At 27.2% G+C, this 20,487-nt stretch overlaps 1 long non-coding RNA gene across 1 annotated transcript; it reads left to right on the forward strand.

The window, feature by feature from the left end:
• The first annotated feature begins 449 nt into the window (after window positions 1-449).
• On the forward strand, window positions 450-2,643 carry LOC132923938 (uncharacterized). The gene is made up of 2 exons (XR_009661278.1): window positions 450-538; window positions 2,335-2,643. It is a non-coding gene; the product is annotated as an uncharacterized LOC132923938 (long non-coding RNA).
• Window positions 2,644-20,487: the final 17,844 nt, after the last annotated feature.

The following is a 20,487-nucleotide window of genomic DNA, read 5'->3' on the forward strand; positions in this document are numbered from 1 at the left end:
ATAAACTGGATTCAATTTCCTATGAGAATACTCAAACATTCTCAAAATTAAAAATTGTGGTATTTTTTCGACTACTTATATCGTGTATGAAGTTTATTTACAATACATACACAAACACACATCATTGTAAAATCAATACATTTATCGCACTTAGCTCAAAATCAAAATAATTTCATTACAATTAATGTATATTGGTTTAAATAAAACGTAGGTAATAGAATTATTACATGCTGCTTACCTAACTAAATAATTGATTTTGTTATAGTATTTTGTAACTTGTATTTTGAGTTAGTTACTATTCAAAATTCTACATAAAGACGAAAAGATAGCATAGCTGTAATGTAACTTTTATCACCTATAAGTTATATAACGGCATAATATTATTATGATATCTCAATGATTCTAATTTAACTATGGTTTCAGATACTGTGGAACAATTTGAAAGACAAGAAAGAAATAAATTTATTATAAATGCATGCTGTAAAAAAGAATGCAATTTAAAATTTATTAAAGCACATTGTCCTGAACAACACACTAAGTAACTATACAATCTAATTTATATTAATTATATTATAAAATGTGAAAGTTTAACCGTTAAGATTTAATTGTTGGTTATTGTAGCAACCACTTCAAAAATATTTGTTCGAAATAAATTTATGTATAGGAAGTAGTATTAATCTTTTGAAGATCTACAATTATTATTTTAATTTTAAATTCTATCTCTAGTTATAATTATTTATTATTGTTACCTGTAAAAATACATTGGTACAATGCCTAAAACTTCTTGAGAACTAAGTTCAATATGTTTTTTAAATTTGCACTGCTTTCCTTGCTTCAATTTCTGAATTATCAGGTGTATGGTTTTAATATAGTCTTTTTCAGTGTCATTAACAATTTAGCTATCTATTAAATACGATCACATTATTACGCTTTACACTCGATACATCGCCAACTAAAATTTTTATTGAACCAATATAAATATAATTTGTAACACAAAAGTCTAAACATTTTTACTTTTAATAAATTCGATATTAATGACTGGTATAAAACACATATATATATATTATATATTTATTTAAACGGTACATTATTCACGAAAATAAAACAGTGTTTACTCTACACATTTGTAAAATTGTAAAAATGTAACATGAATAAATCACACAAGCTACACATTCGCGTACCAACACGGCGTACCTATCTATTAATGAGAAAAAACAATGATAATATAGCGATGGTGTTTCGAAAATTAATCCAGGAAAGTATAGATATCATGAGTATTATATTTATATAAATGATAATAATAATATAATTTATATAATTTTGTGTGGTTCTTTTATCGTATTTAACTTATCGTTATATTGACATTTTAATTTTTTTTCGCTTAGTTCTCGTCATTCTCAATTTTCTCAGTGTTCAATTTACTATCTAGACACTGCATAATTTTAAAATTATGAAAACCAAACAGTTTATTCTGTGTTCAGTGGCGCAATTATCGGGAGTGTTGGGTGTGCAATTCACAGGGGCCCCCGGTCTTGAGGGGCCTCTAGATTAAAAAACTCATGTACGATATTCCTTTACTATAATCTGTAATATACACATATTATAATATTTGTTTTAATATAATAAATAATGATGTCTTTACTCTTTTGAATTAGAGAATAATTCAAATTACGAGTACCTATGTGAGAAATACAGTGTATCGTAATACAGTATAGGTCCGAAATGCGGATAAAGAGTTAGAGTATACACTATAATTGAATATTTGAAACTTCTTCTATTATTATACATAATTATGTTGGTGAGTGTACTGTGTAGGTAGTGTGTAAGTCATGACTTGTGACAATATTACCTGAGTGTATGACGATAATAAGACAAAAAAATATCTATCTATAGAATTTTTGTATTACTAGGTACCTAATAATAATGAATTGGATACAAACAAAATCATTAATGATTTTGCTGCCGTAAAAACAAGAGTTAATTTTTATGTGTAATTTAAAAAAAAAAAAAAAATTTAACTAATAAAAATTATAATTATATTAATTAATTAATACTATGACATAGGTATGAGAAAACACTATTTTTAAAAGTTATAATAAGGACATACCTTATAATAAGGTATGACTGTTTTTCATTTTTATTATTCGGTAAGGTCTGGAAATTTTCATATAGGCCCCTTATTATCAAGTTGCGCCACTGTCTGTGTTACTACCTACTCATCTACACTATAATGAACTTAGTATTGTTTTCAAATGAAAGTGTTTTAATATGTCTTGCAATTCAAAAATCGGAATGTTGTTAAAAATCCAAAAACTAATATTATAATGTTTACAGATTAAATAAGGTCACTAAAATGAACATTCCTGCTGGTACTACTGCTCCAGTATTGGAATCAATAATTAAATCAACTACTACTACTACTACTTCTACTACTACAACTATAACAACAACTACTCCTCTGCCGCCGACGAAGCCACCATCAAAACAGGAAAGTCACGGATTATGGTACTATATGTTACTACCATTACACGATCCATTTTATTCTAATTTTTACCTACCATAATTAATTTGTATTATAATAATGTAAATATAATAAATTATACTTTTTTTTTTCGTACAAATAATATAATTGTTAATAACTTATTTCTTATGTTTTATTTTTCGTAACATATTCATACAGATGATAATTTATTTGGAAATCTACTTATTGATAACAAATTATCATTATGATACGACGTGGCAGTTGAAACCACGGATATAGATACTATATACGTGGTTGAAACGCTGTCGCCTGTTGGTTATCGGTGTTGGAAAATATCTAGATAGGTAACTCATTTAGATAAAAATTATTTATGTTTTATCTCATCTAGATAATTTTTAACTCATTTATATTTATTTTGATCTAAATAAAATTCTAGTTATATATGAGTACCTACCTATATATACTCATATCTAGGTAGTTTATTTTAACATGATTATCACATGAGATTGAAATATCTATCTAATTTGAAAAATAGTAACAGATATATGATGTTAAATATATGTATTATATTATATACTTTCTGCTAAATTTGATAGTTGTGAGAAAAATAATTTTTTTTTTACATTTTTTGTCTAATGCAAACACTGGGGTATGGCTACTCGGCTTTAACATAAATATTGTTGACTTGTTTTATTTTGGAAATGGATTATTCATTGAATGACTAATAAGACTAGGAAAATTAAAAATGTTTGATATTGAGTTATTGTTATAATTTTCAATCATTATTCGACTTTTTGGACTTGAATAATCAAAATTGAGTAATGGAAATATTTAATAAGAGCAAATTACATATCATACTAATATTTAACTCAATTTTTTTTTTTTTTTTTTTACAAAATACATTTACAATCTGTTTACATAGAAAAAACAATAAGTAAATTAGATAAAATAAATTACTAGACGTGACAACGTGAGGGAAAGGATGAGCGTCCAGTGACACTACTTCCAACTCAATTATAGCTAGATCATATCAATAATAATAATGATAATAATATGAACAGTTACTTAAATATTTTAATCTATTTTACCATTTGAAACTTCAAGACACAGGTAAGTGGTATTCTGCATCTTTATCAGATTCATACATATCTATATTATCTTCATTTTCTTAAGTAAATTCATCATTATTCATTTCTTTTGTCTATTAATTTTTAAATAAATAATATTAAAAATGTTATTTAAACTACCTATAATTATTACAGTTAAATTTATTTAAAAATCAATAATATCAAATTAACTATTAATTAATTGTAGACTGGAGTCAGTGTCGGTCTGGCCCACCCGGCTACCCGGCGATCGCCGTGGGCCCTTCGATATTTTTCAATATTAAGAGGCCGCAACACCCGCATGTGTTGTCTCCGTCTTACAACTATGTAACATAGCACATTTTATGATCAGCAGATCACGTTTAGCTTCTTTAGTTTAAAAATTAAAGTGAATCAACCTATTATGAAACTTGATAATAAGAACATTATCTGTGTTTGTATGTTAGTTTTTTACGATTATTAAGTTTTTAAGTGAATTATGAGCATTTTTAATTTACGCTATGTTATATAGTATATACACATAACTTGCTAAAAAATTGAACTATCGTAAAAAACCATCATACAAACACAGATAATTTTCTTATCATCAAGTTTCATAATAGGTCGATTTACTCTAATTTTTAAACTGACGGAGCTAAACGTGATCTGCTGAGTGTAAATTTGCTATGTTACGTACTTATAAGACAGAGACAACACACGCGGGTGTGACGCCCTCTTAAGGGCCCATAGCTAATCGTAAACGTAATAAAAAATATGTATGTGTTTAAAATTCTAATCGGGTACAATTCTAATAAATATGTAAAAATTTAACATAGATACATGGTAATTATTGTCGTCTGGTGATAAGAATAAACGCAGTATTTAGCTTACTACTCTACGGGATAAAAATAGATCTATATTGACAAAGGCGTTGAAAAAACGACCTAATTTTATTAATTATGTATAAAATAGTTTAAATATTATATTAAATGATAATTAATTTTTTTTTCGTTTAAGTTAAAATTAAGTTTGTAGGGGGCCCATTCGAAATTAGTTAACCAGGGGCCCAGTCATGAGCCAGACCGACACTGACTGTAGTATTGTACTGTATTATTGAATAAGATTGTATAATATAATTATATAATGATAATTTGCATATAATATATTATACTCTCTACATAATTTTGCAAAAGAATCTGTTCCTAAAAAAAAAATTCTTATTCAATAATACAGTACAATACTACAATTAATTAATAGTTAATTTGATATTATTGATTTTTAAATAAATTGAACAGTATTAATATAATATATATATTTGTTATTATATAATCTTGAAATGCAAAGAAAATTAAACATAAACAATACATCTTACTAGATTTTAAAGTTGGATGACTTTCTATTTGTTATTCCTTTCAAATATTTTTTTTTAACTTTTTTAACCATATGGTCATTGTTTGCAGATAAATCTGAAAGAATAAGAGTACTTTTTTTTTGCTTTAACATGTGCTTCTTCTAGGCTTCCTAATAACAATATTTATTGTAAAACTATATTTTATGATATATAAATTTATGTTATAAACAATATTAAATGTTTGAATTTATGTATGTTTAAATATATTGATTATTAGAATAAGATAAAATTTAAGTACCTAGGTATGAACTATTGGCATACCCATTGAATTTCCATTGTGAACCAGGAATAACATTTTTTTACGGATTTCATAATCTTCAAAGTATTTTAAATTATCATCTATATTATGCACAATTAATGTAATAAATATTTTTAAATCTACTGGTTTTTCAGTGTTTTTTTTTTTCTTCAAATAATTGTCTAATGATCATGATTTTGTTATTTAATGTTTAGTGTTTTAATATTTGATAATTTCTCCAGATTTAGTCAAAATATAACTTTCGCGATCAACTTTAGTTTAATTTGAATGTATTTTTTATTAATTTATAGTACTGAAATTCATTAAAATGTTTACTCTAAAATTACTTAAAAACATTAGTTTTTATATAAAAAAAAAACGATATTTCACAGGTAATGTTTGTTCTGCAAAAATGCGTTTTGTCCATGCTGCGTGTAGGCCAGAGAGATAAAACAGTTAGTACGCTTACATTGGTCGCTGTGCTCTTAAGAAGACATTATACACGCACGTGACACGTGTTGTAACTTTTCTCCATTTTACAAATACAAAACATAGCAAAAACAGTTTTTCACGGCAAAGAACCAAGAAGATTACAATCAGTGGTGTCACGAACATTTTATTCATAGGGGCAAATACTGAAACTATCCACCTACCCAAACATAAAACTAAAACCTGCTGATGCATAGGTATATTTTTTTTAATTATAAAATAAATATTGATATTTTTTTACCATATCAATTAACATTAATGTAAAAATCTTTTGGAAAATCAATAAGTTAATCTATACTGCGTTTTTTTATAAAAAAATTTAAAACGTCACTTATTGTTTTTGTGTTTTTAAACTTAACTACATCACATGCAAGCAAGTATATGTCTTTTCCAATTTGTATCGTTTAATTTTATTCGTTTTTTTTTCACATGAATAAACATAATTATTCGCGTTTGACATTTTACAAATGCGAACTTAACAAGCAAATTTGAAAGGTCACAAACTAAGTGTAATAGGTTACATAACGGTTAAGTCGGTGATGAAGTTATAATTTTTATAATTTTATATAGCAGTTAATCACGTGCTTGGTTCACGACTAGTGACAGAGCCACAGAATACAGGCGACAGCCAATGTTTTATTTTGGTTGTGGTCAATAATTGATTCGTGTAAATAACATATTTTCCATCTATTTATAAAAATAGAAATTGGGATTGAAAATGATTGTATCGTTCTGCATATTGCATGTGCCATATAGGTATATGTTTTTATACATATTATGACAGAGAGTTTATACAGACAAGTTTATAGTGTGTCACGCAGTGGCGTATTGCTAAAATTATTAGTGGGTATACACCTTCTTGACGTGGTTAGATCTTAGGTATAGTTAGGTGTCAATAATATAACCTTAACATTAAACCAAAAAAACTTTATTCTCGTTTCGTTCGAATATAGTTACAACCCTTATTAATTATTATTTATTATTATTAACTATCGCTCTACAACTACCTAGTCAAGTATTTTTCAACAACTAACTCAATGAAACCACACAATGATCAAAAATTTTAAATATGGTCTTAAAATAAAATATATTATGGCATTTAACACCAAAATAGTCAAAATATGCTCTAAAAATGTTGAGTAGGTATTTAATCCCAAATGTTATGAATTGTATTTTGTTACTCACACAAGATGAAATTAATCATACAAAATATGCCAATTTTTACCAATAATAATTAGGAATGAAAATATGAAATACTTAAATACTCAAATAGCCACTTACATAATTTAAGTATTTCCTACTGCAACTGCCATATAAATTATTTTAATTACAAATTAAAACATACTGTAATAAAGACACTTCAAAATTATAATGAACATTTTTTCAATTATTAATAAATAATAATTATCTAGGGTTATAGATATTCAACTATAATTAAATTAAATACAAATATATACAATTATAGGTATTTTTTAACTCCCAAAAGTTGAAAATTATTTAGTTTTTAATATAAAAAAAACTATGTCATAATATTTTATATTATTGACTACTGATTAGTGCATTGCAATTGCATTAAAAATACTTACTTTTGTGTTTGATTCTCTAATAACAAATTTATTCATATTATTAATTTAAAATCTAAAATTCACAAGATTCGTGAAGAGTGGTACTGTGCTAGTCTTAGCTCTCGAGCTCTGCTGATTGCTAATGCCTATAATAATAAACTCGATTTGCTTATACAATATTATTTAATAATTATAATAAAAATGAAAAACAATATTAATTATAGATTATCACAGGTTTAGATTAGATTGCTTTCACCAACGAAGAACTTAAAACAATTAGTACAGTAACAAATAAAAATGGTTACTACTGTTACTAGTACAGCCGTACAGGAACTTCGAATTATTCGAATGATTTTTTTTAAAAAACAAATTATTCAAATAAGTATTTATTCGAATAATTATCAAGATAATATTTTGCATTTTTGCCCAATTCTGGTCATACACATACCTACCATACGCGATAAGTAATACGCATTATATACAGCATTACAACAATACAGCAATGTACAGCATAGTATGTTTTGTTACCCATGTACTAATGTACTGACAGCTAACTCCTAAAATAATATATTTATACATAGTAAAATATGTTTACAAACTAGCAATTTTACCCACCCACCAATCCAAAATTGTTTGGGGACTTGCCCTAAAAAAATAAGGTCGTGACTGGCTACAATAATAACTAAGAAACGAAATTTTATTTTCATCACATAAAAATGAGAACTTTGGCGCTGTGGAATATCGTTTTTATTTTTAGATATTGTAATTAAAAAAAAAGTTATTCAAGTTCAAAAAAAAAAAGGATTTTGAAACAATAAGAATTTTTTTTGTATAATTGATATAAAAAAGGTGAGCAAGTGGTCGCTCTGCTGTATGGTAGAGATGGATATGAGTAGGTCACTATATAATGCAGGGGTGGCCAGTGAGAAGAGACTCATATAAATAAATTCATATTAAAAAATTTGTTTTGTAAAACTGGTACGATAAAATGGGAGCCGCAAAAGTCTATGACGCGAGCAGTGGTTTGGCCACCCCTGTTATAATAGATGTGTTAAATTTGAATGCAATAACTGGTATCATTGTCTACGAAAAATGATTCTGAACGAAGATGATTCTAGGATGATCAATTTAAGATAATTAGTAGGATATATTATATTATTAATTATTACCTATATTTAAATTGTAATATATCATTATTTTACTAGATTTCGTAAAAAAAAATTTTATACGATCATAACATTTTTTCTATATTGATGCTGGAGTTTTTTTTTTTTACAGTTATTTGAAGAAAAAGTTATGGAGAACCTTGTGTTTGATTTTTTAACCTAAGATATAAATTTTCAACTTCAAAATTCGTTGCAAATATTCGCGATTTTGACTTATTTCGTAATCATTATTTGGACTTTTAATGCTTATAAACAAAAATTGTGACCAACGATTTTTTTTTTTACTACAATAAGAAAAACTTATAATAAACCTTGTATTAAATTTTAAAGATTTTTGGGAAAGCCAAATTTTTTTTATCGGCATTTCAATAAAAAAAATTTAGAAAAATCAAAAATTTCAATGGTCTATAAATAGTTTAAACAAATTCTAAATATTTTGAAAATTTAATCGTAAATAGATAACGCTAATATAAATATTTAGTGAAAATTTCAAGTATTTACAATGTGTTTCGCCAACGCCGGACTTACCTTTGTTTTGGGTTGTGGGCGGCGATGACTAGAGTTCTGATTATGACGAGGAGAGGGTAGGGTTAATAAATAAAGTAGAACAACGATATATATAAATTTTACAAATTATATTTAAAAAACAAACCAAAACATAATATATCACTAATAAGTAATTATGTTATATAGGTATAATAAAACAATACGCCAACTGGCACTAGACAGATCGTCTTGTATGATATATGAATAACTATTAATATAAAAAAACTAATATAACTAAATTATTATAACTAATAATAATAAAAAAAAGAGAACGGTACCGTAAGGAGAGGTAAGATGGAACTGGACCGCTTCTTAAAATGCGCCGATCTGCAGCAGTTGATACTTTCTCGGATAATTGGCCTAAACTGGCAACGGTAATATCATGAAAGAGTTAATAAAAGCCGTGCTTTTCTTCAGCGTAAGAGAAGCGACGACAAAACCGTAAACGGCAACGTAATAATAATAATAATAAAATAAAAATATGATCACACCGCGAACGAACGCATGACAATAACAACGGCGGTCGTATAGTAGTTTTTCTAACGTCGCGCAATATTGCCGGACGCCACACGTTCCAGCTGAACGGGCGGCGCTGATTTCTCGACCAAGGGGGATAACGGTGGCATGTATGCCAACTTGCATAAACACAATGATTCGTTTTTTGAGTTAAAACATAATCAAAAAATCGATTTTGTCGAAAAATGGTTATGCGTAAAAATTCCCGTTTTTCCGATACTTTTTCAAGGTTTTTCCTGACGCTTTTGAAAACTTATGGACATTTTTTACTTTTGACCCCCTCCCCAAAGTACCAACTAGATTCAATTTCCTTTTCAAAGTGGGGCTGAAGTCAAAAATCAAAGACTATTACTACTTCAATACGTGATGACAGACAAAAAAAAATTTAAAAATTTAAAAAAACACACACATCATTGTAAAATCAATATATTCATCACTAATCCGTTCAGAATCTAAAAAATAAAAACGATATTTCACAAATAATGTTTGTTCGAAATTGCTGCTTCAAATTCCCATCGTCGTGCGTCGGTCACCGGTTCCAATACGCACGGAAAATACAATCTCCGTGAACTTTTACGTCCCCCCCCCCACTCTATCCCAGTACCTTTGACGTCCGAGATCGTCGACGTCGCAGTGAGAGCCAGTCGGTTCGAAAAAATAAAATAATTAATCCTTATCAGCGTAAAATGTAAATGAAAATAATAAGTACAAAAAATCTGTAGCCTGTAGAGATAAAAAAAATGTATAACATTATAATTATGTTTGTGAAAATGTATAAGTAAATACAAAATTGTAATAAATTATTATTTTGTTCTATACAAAATACAACTCATTTGTGGACTCATTTGTGGAGGAGGCTATTGCTACTGTTAACAATAAGCCATAAGGGGCCACATTTTTTATTTTGCCTAAGGCCACAAAATGCCTTAGTCAGGCCCTGCCGGGCTTGTAGAACACAGTCTGACACTCCGGTCGTGGTCTTGCGTTTCCGCCGCGAATGCTTCTCGTTAGTCGTTATACTACTTATACTGTCAAGTGTTGTCGCGGTCGGCCTTTGGCAACTTGTCGTAGGCGTTGTTCCATTCGGCGTTCGAATTTCCGGAATAAATTCCCCGACGTTAAATTGGTGCGGAATAAGTCACCACGTTACGGGTCCAACCGATATTCATGCGATTAAGTCGTCCATCGTCACGCGGTTGTATTGTTGGCCTTTTACGAAGCCAGTTGGACATCCGCAGTTATTTATTTGCGAATTAGGTATATTCATTATTATACTACATTACTACACCCGCGAGTTTTGCACATACCTTCGCACCGCGTCGTCGAAACGGCTGATACGCGAAGTGCGTATACATATAATATATTATATATATATCGTCCAGTTCGCACTCGCCGCCGTCGCGAAATCGTTGACCTCAGGAGAAATCAGCTACCTAGCCTTGCCTAGTGCCTACATCGCATTGGAGCCGTCGTCGTCGTTCCAGCGAAGACTTTTGCGTTGTCAGGTTTAGGTTTCAATTTAATATTTATATATTTTTTCATTTTTGTTATTATTACCTAATATTATATATTTGTGTATCTATTATTTATATGCAATATGCTAAATTCTGGGCGCCCATAGGTATTATAATATTGATATTGTTTTATAATTATTATGTTATCTTGCGGCTTGCTCACTGCGCTCAATATATTTGCTGTATTTCATATATTTTATATTAAATCGGTTACCTTCACGTCGACACCACACTTGTCAAATTCAGTCATCCCGGCCAAATGGTAGTCAATAGCCAGATACGCAACAATGTTCTTAACTATACTATGTATCAATTTGGAATCTTAACTATCACTACAGCCTGAATGGTTCTATCCCGCGCAAACAGCTTTTGCTATGCTTTACATGTGGAAGACGGAGACAATATACATGCGGGTATAGCATCCTCTTAATAATAATTGCTGCTATTTAAATAGTCTGATTTGCGACATTTTACGGTCAGTCGTGAAATTTTAGATTTTTACAAACTTTTATTTTCAGGTAGGTACTAAATATTTACAATATACTCGTAAATAATAATTATGGTAATATGTAATAAATTATAATACAATTAAGTTATCGAATTATGCATTTGGCTTATGTACAACTGTCGTCTGTATAATGACCGATCTGTTGTCTGTTTCCAGTTTGAAAGAAGTGTATACTAGCTAGTGATATCAATGAACTGCACGGTACACGGTTAACAGTTGATATTTAGAAAAAATTAATTTAATGTTTTTTGAAAACTGGGAAGCACTTACAAAACCTATTATTATGAATAATACACTCGCGTGCGCGTTCGCGTGTACAAAAATTAATAATACATTTGTCTAGGCTACATCGCACGTCGCTGCAATTATATATATATGTTACGCTGAATTTATGAAATTGCCGATTTCATGAAATCAGCAACGTTGTCACCGAATACGTGAAATCGGCAACTTAAAAAGCATAATACTGCCGATTGCGTGAAATCGGCAAGACCCTTCTTAAAAAATTATAAAACATAATTTAATTTAAATAAATGTATAAAACGCCATAAAATAAAATTGTAATAATAAATATTATATGTATATAAAAAATAGTTTAAAAGTTAAAAAAAAGTTAAAAAAGTTAAGTTAACAAATCTTGTTAAGTTATTGAATGTTAAATGTAATATTATTAGTTTATATTCATAAAAAATAATATTCTTTATTGATTAAAAAATTCCAAATAAATAGAAAATACTAATTTCCATAAATAATATCCTATTTTATATACCGGACCAAATGACGGGTTATATACCCGTTAGTTGTATGTTATTATAATCATCGTGTACTATACTTTATAGACTTATAGTCGTGTTACTATTTGTGTTAAATACCTCGATCCTCAAATTCACTCAAGCTTCAATCTCAAACAGGCACATATACAGGGGGGTTTGATGTTCACCCCCCCCACCCCGAAATAACTTCGAGTAACGAGTTAAAAATTGTTTTATTATGTTGCGGCACAATTTGTATTGCTATATTTCGTAACCCACCCACCGATTTTTTTTTGTATACGTGCCTAATTTCAACATTATGTAGTAAAAATTAAAATATTATAAAAATTATAAATTTTAGGAGAGGTAAATGTCTTAATCCCGTGATTGATGGCTGTACGGTGTTGAACCGTATACGTTCTCGGGGTCCTGCCCGTTCTCCCGAATGTTTTCTTATAGCCTTATAATCACGTCCGTCTTCGATCCAGATAATATGCTGATATCCCGGACCGTACACTCGCTAATCGCTACCTAGCTCTGCCGTCGTCATTTCATCAATTGTTATAACGCTTTACCATTCATCGTGGAATTTTATTATGGATAATAAATTAATTAATCTTCAATAAATCTTGAGATAATGTTAATATTTTAAAACACAGTTAATGGTAATGTTGTTAAAATACACAATTGTGGTGTTCATGGAACAAGAAAAAAGTAGTCGCCGATCTCACAGTTGTCGCAAGTCGATGAGATCGCCAACGGCCGGTACTTGTCCGGCGCGGCGGTGTGACTCGCGTCTTGTTGTTTTCTCGTCTCGCCTTGTGCCTTTGCGTTGGTGCGAGAGTTGACGGTTCTGACAGTGTAGGAAATAAAAGTTTTTCTTTGAAAATAAATCAAGATTTCTTACCAGTCGCTTACCAGAATCATATACTATTTTTCTGAGTCTTAGATAAAATTATGTGTCAAAACACTCAAAATAATATACGTTATTTAAATAATGATTCAAAATGTTTCTTAGCAGTTAAATTAATAGTGGCTAATATTTTTTTTCGAAAACAAATCAATATTATTTGTTTGTCGTTTAAGTGTGTCAAATACCACCAATTCCAAAAGAAGTAAGTAGTTATTTCAAAAATTATTATTTATTACAATACTGTAGAAAATTTATTAGTTCTATTTTAGTATTTATTACTTAACATAATATTATAGTGTTTCACATTATTGTAATCATTTAAAATTAAAATTAAAGAAAATTATTTTTGGTTGAGGTTGAGTATAAACTATAAAGTTTTGATTTTATGTATTCAATCATTCCCAAAATAAATTTATTTCAAAATCTAACTCATAATTTGGCAGATATTTTTATTATGTTAAAGTTTTATTAATATTGTTTTGATAAAGATAAATGTAATTTTATGATGAATTATTTGATTGTATGTAAATTTCAAAGTTCAAATATATGATAATAATAATTAAAAAGAATAAATAAAGTATTTTGAAATATAGATGTTTATAATTAGATAAATACTGTTATAATAATAAATTGTGTTTGGTTCATTATTAAATTGATTAATAACATATACTTTAAATATTTTGTTTAATACAGATTGCTGTAAACCTTAACAAGGATGTAATTGCCCAAGAGCAAGCTAAGAAAGTGTTAGCTGTGGCAGTTTACAACCATTGTAAACTTATTACCTATTCATAATATTACAACACTAAAAAAGAATGATTTAATTGATCTACAGTTACTAGATAATTTACAAAATTCAAGAGGTAATTGAATATGAATGATATATATGAATATACAACTGTGTTTTTATAAGTATTAAAGTTACTTTTATTTACTTTTATTCTGAATCAATTAACTTTTCTCTTATAAAGCTTTTGTTACAAAAACACCTGACTAAAATATTTGGGATTTAGGTTATATGGGTCTACTTTTATTTTCCATAGGAAGAAATTTTCTATCTTATAGGTGAAATTATAAAGAGGTTGTACTGTATTAATTAAATTAATTTTATACAAATCTCTTTAATTTTTTTTATATACAATTTAAATAATTGTTTATTTTTTGTATACTCATATCATATACTGATATAATTTATTTAAAAATTGTTTAAATAATATAAAACAAATCATTGGTTAACAATTTAATTTTAGAGCATTTTCCTAACAATCATTTATTTGGAATTCCACAAATGGTTAGTACAAAAAACAGTCAAGAAGAAATTAAAATTTCTTCATCATTTGAAAATACACTGTTAGAAAAGAAAAACATCATATTGTTGGAGCCTACAGGATGTGGTTTTTACTTATTTGTTTTAATATAATTTTAGAAATACAATATACCTACTAATTATTTCAAATTTATATTTATTACAGTATAATTTATAAATATGATTACATTTAAGTTATTAGTTTTTGTTAGGAAAAACTTTAATATTTATATGTAATAAATTTATATAATATAATATATATATATATAATTATAATATTTATAATAATATATTTTATATAATATTTACATGTTAAACGATTAAACAATAGCTAAGCAATTAGATGTACCGTTTGTAATTTGTGATTGTAAAAATTTGACACAAGATGGTTATGTGGAAGACGATATAGAAAGTGTAATTGTGAAACTATTACAAGCCGCTAATTATGATGTTGAAAAGGCTTAAACTGGTAATATATATATAAATTTAAATTATTTAGTTATATAATACTAGCTGTTCCTGTGCACTTCGTTGCCCGTACAAAATGCATCCGTGTTAAGTTTGTTATGTTTAATGCTAACATATTTTAGCGTGAGGATAAAAACTATTTTTGGTTTTATGATTTAGTGTATACTCGTAGATGATATTTTCGACATAATATGTCATTAACATGATAATTATTATCAACTTTATGTCCCGCCCAGCATTACATTTTTTCAAACATAATCATAACATAGTCCTAAACATAATAAAGAGGTAATAATATATTTTGAGAAAATTTATTTTGCATTTTTTGACATTTATTTTAAAATCTTACACGCGAGTTTTATATAAATTTATATTATTTTTTTTTGTAATAACAAACAATAAAGTAGGTACAAAATAGTTTAAAAAGTATAAGGAAATAATTATTTTTCAGATTAAAAGAAATTCAAGTTGAAGTTTAGCCTATAGAAAAATTATTTTAATTACTTTTATTTCAATTTAATTAATTTAATCAAATATTATTTATAATTTATATTAAATTTATTAAAAATAAAAACAATTTACTTGCATTTTTTTAGTGCTAGCAGTGCATTAATTAGAATTTTTAGGACATTAAATCATTTTTTAGGGTCTTATAGGGCATTACATTTCCAGCCCTAGAATAATACTATTTTAAGATCTCCAAGAAAAATATATGGCTAATATTTCAGATATAGAAAAAAAATAGTTATATCTATTATGTTGTCGGCACTTTTTTTTATTATATATCAGATACATGCTTTTTGTCTAACAAAATATTTAGATTGAAAATGTAATCTTTTATGCAGTATTAGCAGAGATCAGCATTGTCAGCATTAATGTTTTTAAATGCAAAACAGTATAAAACAATATTGGTGAACAAAATAATTGTTAATTTTACGAGATAAAATTGATAATAAAAACTAATAAATATATTGCTCATCTTAATTGGACATTGTACCACAGTGTGATTGTACTAGGAAAAGAAATCAGAAACAATTATATATAATAATATAAACTTATAGTCTATTTTATTTTATTTTTTAATAATTAACTATTTTCAAACATGTAATATTTTCATTGAAGTTGTTGTCCTTTTTTCTCGACTTTTTTTGACCAAGACTCTATGTAATATATATAGTGGTCTATACTCTAAGATTATTATCTTTACAATAGTCTTTTTATAATATATCTTATATTTATTGTATTTCTTAGAGATGTTGGAAGGTGCTGTTGTTAATGTACCAGAAAAATTACATGAAAGTTTGGAAATGAAACAGTACAAGTTGATACTACTAATATATAATTATATAAAAACATTATTATAATATGTTTTTGCTATCTGGGATACTGTTTGTTGCTTCTGGTCTTGATAGACGTATAAGTTGCAGGACAAATCAAAATATAAAGACTAAATAGTTTATTCATATACTATCTTAAATTGGATTTAATTAATTAATTGTTTTTGTTGACGCCGCGTCAATGATGCACTATCGTTGTCGTCTAATCGGCACCTTTCCTAATTTCCTCTCTCGTCTCCCACGCACAAAACTCGGCAAGCAGTCCTTTTTGTTTAATTTCTTAATATAAATATTATTATTATAATATAATTGTGTATATATTTTATTTTCTTTGTTCTTATTCTGTATAATCAATTATTGGTCGGCCTTTTGCCTCATTTTTATATTATCGTTATGATTTTACTATCTTTGTTTTTGTTGTTGTTCTGCGGCCAACGCCCTATATATTATATACATATATTATATTTATATTTGTATTCAATATTAATAATTCTAAAATGGCATTTTAAAAATGCTATCCCTAGTATACCAAATTCTAAGCTATGCTATTGCCCTCTAATGATGATTTTTAATATGTAATTTAAATTTAAATTTATAAAAAATTGCTTTACGACTGATAGTTTATAAAAAACGGTACATAATAATTAAATATTTAATTTCTATACATGATTTTCAGTTTCTTAAATTGTTTTTATACTCTTTAAACAATATAAACTGAAAAATAATTGGTCATCGGATGAATTTTTTTTGATCAGGTGGAAAGATTAAACCCTAATTATTAACACTTAACTATAATTCATAATAACTAGGAAACGGATTTAAATGCTCTATAAAAACAAGAAAAATTCCTTAAAAAAATACGATTTAATGCACTCATAACAGATTTTTTTTTTTTAAATGCACTAAAAATATTCTCTTAAAATTATTTTTAACATTGAAAAAATCGTTTAATTATATAAATTTTTATTCTTATTTCTTAGGTATTAATTATTCGTATATTTTTCGTCTTCTTCGAGATCTCCTATCTTCTTTGTACTTTGAAATGTATTTCTAAAAAATTAATCTACAATTATTATAAGATAGATACATACATTATACTTTTATCTTGTCTTTCATAATAGTACTGTATAATCAAGTGCTACTTAATTTTTATTGAATTTTATCAATTCCTATACAAAAATGACTTAAAACATAAAAAAATATGCACTAAAAATGTCAAAGAATGCAAAACAAAAGTTACATTTTTTAATTCCTCGATGTATGAAATGAACTGTATGTTTGGAAAACAATGTTTTCGGACATTCAGAAAAAAATGCAATTTGCATTTAAATTTGTTGCCTAGTTATAACAATATTGTAATCCAGTGATTTATAGAAACAGAAATTATTTTTAATGATCTGTGTGCATTTAAAAATAATTATTTAATTTAAATGTAGTGTTTTATTCAAAGTATTTATATTTATAATTATAATATTGCATACGAATATAAGATAAATATATTTCATTTTTTTTATGAAATATAATAGCTTAGTAGAATATTATTATTTATTGTGTCATCGCTCATCGACTTTAAAAATGTGCTTACATAGTTACATACTACAATTTTACTAATCGACTATACTTAATAAACTGTTTGTAAAATAAATAATAATTCAATAATAATTTACAAGCATATTACTTAAAATTTCTACAGGAATCCAATCTTTGAAATTCCTGGATTGATGTATTACGTATTTAAGTGTACATGTTACTGAAGATATACAGTCAATGGTAAAATGAATCCACATTGTATAAGAGGCTGTCCAATTGATGAAAGAGAAGCCAAAATGGATACAAGAACTAAAGTTAAATAAATTAACACGGTTTTAAAAATATTTAATGCTGTCTTTTTTTATACTGTCAAAAATAACTAAAGATTGTTAAATAATTTGTATTTTTTGTCTTTAAATTTGTCTATAATATTTAGAATTAAACGTTATGTAAATTTCATTATAAGAGTAAAAGTACATCGTACATAGCTTAATGATTATGTATTATTTGCAGTGGCGGACTGGCAAGGGATGCCGGGATGCGATTGCATCCCGGGCACTAACTTAGCAGGGCCTCACGGCCCCCATGTACACTTAAAAAAATAATTTAAATAAAATGCTTTTAAGAATTATTTGTCAGTGTAACGGGTCCAAAATAACGTTATTAATAATTATCATTATTTTTACTATTACTGCTGGTTACAACTTTACAAGTCATATATAATGTAATAATCACTGCTGTAGTACCATGAACAATATGTTGCGCTGTCTCGACATGGAGCGATAAGGAATTCGGTCTATAATAAAACGAAAATGAATAAACTTTATTTTATTTTTGGATTTCTCTCTGAACAATAATGAAATAATAATATCATGTAAATATAACACTATCGACTATCGTGTTTTATTCACTACTATAGCTGCTGTTTGATTATTTTTATTTTGTGTAAAACTAGAGCATACGTAACATACGTCTTAGTCGTCTTACACATTTCATATATTTTATTGAATAGTGAACTATTAAACTAGTGCAACTGGAATCCTGATTTTCAAAAAGGTAAATTAATTTAATATTTTTATGTATATTTAGACTCATATAAAAAATGAAGCACGATTTATAATTGTGAGTTGTATTTCTTTATTTTGAAACTGGTAAAACACAAGAATAAGAAGTTTAAAAAATAATAATAGTGTTTTCAATTTTGTATATGATAGGTATTATTAATTAATTCCTTTCCTTTCCATTTTTGTTGTATATTTGGTTGTTATTACTGCATATTTTTAATGTATATTTTATGATATTTATTTATAGAGAAATATTTTAATTTTTAATCCACTAATACTAAATTCATTTCAAAATATCCACCCAATAAATATTTTATTAATGATTAAATTCTTTGTTGAAGAAGTAATTAATGACTTAATTTAGAGGAAAAAACACTTTGAATTTGTAAATTTTTCTCCCTCTTCTGTTCTTTCAGTAAAATCTTTCAAATTACTTTCCTGATCCAGGATTCCCTTGGTTTATTATTTTTAATAAGAGCTTTGTGTGTTAATAAAGATAGATAGGTACAAAAAATAACATAATAAATTGAAGCATAGTACATAGTTATTTTAAGAAGATAAAGTCCTCCTCATAAAATATTTTTTACCAATAGTTCAGACCCCTTACATAGAGCGCATCCCGGGCCCTTAATGTCCCAGTCCGCCACTGATTATTTGTTATACCTAGAGCTGTGAATTTGTAGGAAAATGCATTTTGTTTGCATTTTTTGACGTTTTTAATTTTTTAGGTCATATTTTTCGTTTTATTTCATTTTTTATAGATCATAAGATCTATGTGCGGTCGATTATATTGATTATTATTATTATTATTAAATTGTTATTATTTCTACCGGCGTAATCTTTCGAATATTTTTCACTTTTCACAGAATTTTAAGACTTTTACAAAGTTTTTCCAATCCATTCTTTCCATATTTCCGTAATGGCCGTAATGTGCGTCTTTTGAATGCCATACGTGTACAGTTTTTTCGCCGTTTGCGTTTGTAGCGGTCGTGATCGCGGTAACGACGGTTCTCCGGACATATTTTTTCGTAATTTTTATTTTCTCACATAAAAGAGACGTAGAGCACTGATGTTTGATTCGAAGCCCATTTATCAATTTAGAATACTGTTTTTTTGATTCAATAAGTTGCATTTTATCGTATTAATATTGTTTTGTTGTTCTCGGAAGCTTTAACGGGTTGTACGTTGTACTGTATGTGGTATGTCTGTATATTATAAAAGTGTTTCTCAACGACGGTGACGTTTGTGTCGCAAAGTACTGTATTCATTCGTGTACTTGGGTGTATATTTAATAATACACGATAGGTTTTTTGTAGGTGAATTGGTGGGTTAATAACATTTTATATTTATTACCGACATTCAAATGTACATTTGAGAAACGCACACAGTGTATTTTATATAATTTATATTAAATAAATGAATGACCTGTACTTAATTAATAATGAAATAAATCATTTTAAAAATGTGCTCCCACTACTATGTATATGACTATACGCTTTTTGTACACAAAATAGTGCAAATGTTATTAAAACATTGATTCTGCTGTCAACGTTGGGATATTTTTCTTTTTACAATATTAATATATTAATAATATCAT

The sequence above is a fragment of the Rhopalosiphum padi genome, chromosome 3 (genome assembly GCF_020882245.1).
Source record: "Rhopalosiphum padi isolate XX-2018 chromosome 3, ASM2088224v1, whole genome shotgun sequence".
Classification (NCBI taxonomy): Eukaryota; Metazoa; Arthropoda; class Insecta; order Hemiptera; family Aphididae; genus Rhopalosiphum; species Rhopalosiphum padi.